Genomic DNA, 4456 nt, shown 5'->3' with positions numbered 1-4456 from the left:
TGGACACGTTTCTTTTATTTCAATTTGATACCCATCATTCTGGAGATATGATTTTTCAAAGTTTGGTCATCGGAAAAAATTATTTGTTTTCAATGGCTCACTGCTAAAGAAGTTTTGAATAGTAAAAAAATATTCTTATACTTTTTGCATTGTACTTGCATTTTTATTAACAATTCTATTTATTTTGAACTTGGAGTATTTTCTTCTGTTTCTCTTTACCTTAAGATTGTTTTTTGCGATTCTGAAGTATGCAGGAAAATTTTGGGAATGGAGACATGAATACTGCAAGTGTTACGAACTTTTTCAAACGATGTCTTCGAAATGTTCTCGGTACCTTATTCGTTGCAACGTGCGCCACGAATCATAAAAATTCTTAAGGTTAAAAAAACGGAAACAAAAGCTCCAAGTCCGAAATAATTGAAATTGTTTATAAACATGCACCATACTCTTATGGAAAAAGGAGGTATCTTACATTATTGTGCAAAGTTTGTGAGTCCGTGTTTTCAGTATAAGAATAATTATTTCTATTCAAAACTTCTTTTACAGAGAGCGATTGAAAACAAGTGATATTTCTCGATTACCAAATTTTGAAAAACCGTGTGCAGATTTTCGAGCATAACATTAAAATAAAAAAGGACGTGTTGATTATGGCCGAACGCGAAGAAAATGTAGATTGTAGATCTCCCATGTACTGACCCATATATTAAAAGGGACTTGTATACAAGCTCAATTGTTATGTGCTTCATATAATTACAAACAAGAAAAATCGCGCTAAAATAAGTCCAAGAACATTACGAAATATTGATTTTCAACATTCATGAAATTCTGCTGTCATTATATCGTAATTATTTCTCGTGAACGTGTACTCGGGGATAAGTTGAAGAGTGAATCCCCAAACACACATTCACACACACTGAAATTCTAATGTCATTACAGCAAAATTTGATTGGAATGAAATGATTTCAAATAGAGTGAAATATTCAACACTGACGTTCAGAAGTCTATTCCTAAAGTTTCATGTCCATTTGGCAACACTTACATTGTCAAGTTTGGATAAATTATTTTTTTTTTCAATTCGAGAGCAAATCAAGAATAATTTTTGCATAAAATATAAATGAAAATGAAAAAATCTAAAAAATGGTAGCAAATAAAATTAGCAGCAGAATAAAAAATCTACGTACTTGCGAGAGCGTCATCATCATAAACATTCTCCATTGGCTCTGCTGTACTGCCAATTATTTCCTTTACTTGTAGACAAAACACGTCTTCTTTCTCTGGATTCGTTTCGCCTCCTGTTAAAAACAATTTATTTACACTAACAATTTGTTAAACTTTTTTAAAGAGAATATTCATTTGCAAAACTTCAAAATTGTAGAACCTTAAATTTAAAATCCTTAAAATTGAAGAATTTTTAATTGCGAAAGAGTAACTTTAAAAATAACGCAAACTTGACTTTTCCATTTCAAAATCATCAAACTTTTTTGTTTATATATATATATATATATATATTTAAAATTTAACAGTCTCCAATTCTAGTTAATAAAAATTGTTAAACTTTGCATGAATAAATAATAATGTTTGCAATTTTTACTTTACCTGTTTTGAATGTTTCTTGTCGCAAAACGCTCAATTTCCTTCGGGTGTCGCGTTTTATGTTATCCCACAAAACTTTTATTTTACTTGCCGGACGGAACTCAGGAGATAATCCTTTTGCATTGAAAGCATGGCAAATTTCCTCCCACGCCTGTAATTGTTGTTTGCTGCTCACAGCATCAGTTTTCTTACACTCGACAATGTTTCTATATTTGTCCACGATCGGTAGAAGTATCTGCTTTTCTGCAATTGTGAAATTTGCAACTCGTTTTCTACCCTTCTTCTACAAAATAAAATTGCAATTCTGAGATTAGAAAATATACAGCTGATAATTTAATTATGCAAGAACAGAATGTTCTAAGGGATAATTTCACGAATTTCCACCAAAGCGTATGCGTATTATAACAATAAAAAATGGATATGCTACAGGGTGTGAAGGGACAGCCTTTACTTGACCCTCATGAAGCCTATTATTTTAATGTTTGTAATATTCTGTAATAATCTCTTTTTAAAATTTTCTCAATAATTAAAATGGAAAATTTTTATTTAAAAAAAAAGTAAAATACCAGTTACATCCTAACCTAAAACTTGAAAACTTGTCAAAAATTTTTTTTCCCTGAAAAATGAAGTTTTTGTGATGTAACTAGTTTCATTTTTATTAACCAACCAAATTTATTTAAGATTCTGTCAAATTTCATATAAAAACCATCACATTCACTTGATTTTAAAAAGAAAGCAGCGAAGAATAGTCTGTTGCGCCGTTTTACGCCGTCACATACAAATGTAATTTCTTTCAAACCGAATAACTTTTTTCGATACAACAATTTTAATTTACATTAAGCAGTCCCATATTTTAAAAGACTTTTTTTATTTTTGCAAACTAAATTGAAAATTCTACTTTTTATCGATACCGCAAACCGATTCTTAAAACCTGTATCTAAAACCATAGCCGAGCTCGCTCCAATTTTAGGTTAGTGTCCGTTTCAGATTGTGAACTTGCACATCAATTTTCTCTAAAACTGGCCAACTTTTTAAATTAAACTTTTTTTATCTTAAATAATTATTACTTTAGCTCGGGAGTGCACTTTTGTTTTATCTTTAAATGCTGATTTCGATCAAACAGAGTGTTTTTTCGCACGCTCGGTAAAAATTGACAAAATTTCCCTTAACACCTTTTGTACTATAACCTTCTCATGAATGCAAAAAAAATTATACAAATATGATCTAAACTATACTCTCCTCAATTATATTTTCTGCCATATTTAAAAAAATCACTTTTTCACTTGATCGCACTTTATTTTATATCTCCAAACACTAAACACAAAAACAATGTCAAATTGGATCCGTATTCAACAAGCAACTGTCGTTAATCAAGTCAGAGGTGTGAGTTGCGCGCGAAAACAAGTTTCGTCACTCAGCCTATCCGAAGCATCGTTGCAACAGAAATATTCAGAAACTAGACTTTACTGCGAACAGGGTATACGGTTAGTAAATCAGAGGTCAAAAAATCATGTTGGAACGGTTCCCTAGTTAGTCATGATTAAAACCATGATAAAAATTTAATAATGATTAGTTAATCATAGATTTGATCACAGTTGGTGAAACCGGCCCTTAGCGACACAAGCGATGCCTGTATACGAAACACGATCAAGAAGTGGTCAGTAACATGTTTAGTCAAACCAACGACAATGTGAGTCAACACCGTTGACTCATATAGCGCGCTTCTCAGAACGGGCAAACGCTAAGTGCAGAAGATTTGAACTTGACTAAGAAATAACTTTTTCAAAGGCCTTTCACAAAAGAAATGACAGACAAACATACCGTCGTCGATGGAAATAATGAGTGAACATATATTAAACAGCATTCACTCATTATTTCCATCGACGACGGTATGTTTGTTTGTTATTTCTTTTGTGAAAGGCCTTTGAAAAAGTTATTTCTTAGTCAAGTTCAAATATTCTGCGCTTAGCGTTTGCCCGTTCTGAGAAACGCGCTATATGAGTGAACGGTGTTGACTCACATTGTCATTGGTTTGGCTAAACATGTTACTGACCACTTCTTGATGCGTGTTTCGTATACAGGCATGGCTTGTGTCGTTCAAGCTACTAGGATTGGTTCTATTCGCTGATTATGGGCGCTTAGCGTTCGGCCCTCTGGCGAAGGGTACACTGTTATTATCGATGTGCGCACTAGTTACTAATGTTACTTTGGATACCATTTCTGTTTTTAAAAACGTAATTACTTAGTCAAGTTCAAATCTTGAGCGGTTAGCGTTTGATCGTTTCGAGAAGCGCGCAATATAACTGATTGGTTTAGTTAAACATATTACTGACTATTTTCTGATGCGTGATTCTTATAGTGACATCACTTTTGTCGCTAAAGTTACTAGGATTGGTTTTATTCGCTGATCGTGAGCGCTTGGCGTTGAACCCTCTTGCGAAGGGTAGAATGTTATTATCGGTATGTGCGCATTAGTTACTAATGTTACTTTGGGTACCATTTCTGCCTTTAAAGAAGTGATTAATTAGTCAAGTTAAAATCTTGACCACGATCTTGACAGACTACGATCTGAACCGTGATTTCTATGTTGACATCGCTTTTGTAACAAAATCTGTTGTAATACGTTTTATTCACTGATCTTGAGCACTTAGCGCCGCATAGCGCTAAAACTGTCTATTTTTTTATATTTTTTTACGGGTATTTCATCCAGCACTTATAACCTTAAAAATTACAAAGTTTAAGCTAAATCCACCGAAAGCCATTTTCTCATACATTTAGTGCGGGGTCCTTTGTAACGAATATTTTTCTGATAGGAAGCGTAGTTTTTTTAATCGTAAAAAACAAGATTAAAAAAAGAAAAAAT

At 32.8% G+C, this 4456-nt stretch overlaps 1 long non-coding RNA gene across 1 annotated transcript in view; it reads right to left on the bottom strand.

Moving 5' to 3' along the window:
* Positions 1 to 2095, bottom strand: part of LOC117180762 — a 10421-nt gene extending 8326 nt beyond the window's left edge. Inside the window, exons 1-2 of the long non-coding RNA XR_004468041.1 lie at positions 1597 to 2095; positions 1182 to 1292 (exon numbers count right to left, since the gene is read on the bottom strand). This is a non-coding gene — a long non-coding RNA (uncharacterized LOC117180762). The remainder of the gene's footprint in view (positions 1 to 1181; positions 1293 to 1596) is intronic.
* Between the last annotated feature and the right edge of the window lie 2361 nt (positions 2096 to 4456).

This window comes from Belonocnema kinseyi, chromosome 9 (assembly GCF_010883055.1).
Source record: "Belonocnema kinseyi isolate 2016_QV_RU_SX_M_011 chromosome 9, B_treatae_v1, whole genome shotgun sequence".
Taxonomy (NCBI): Eukaryota; Metazoa; Arthropoda; class Insecta; order Hymenoptera; family Cynipidae; genus Belonocnema; species Belonocnema kinseyi.
The sequence above is the reverse complement of the archived record's forward strand: the minus strand, read 5'-3'. Positions and strand labels throughout refer to the sequence as shown.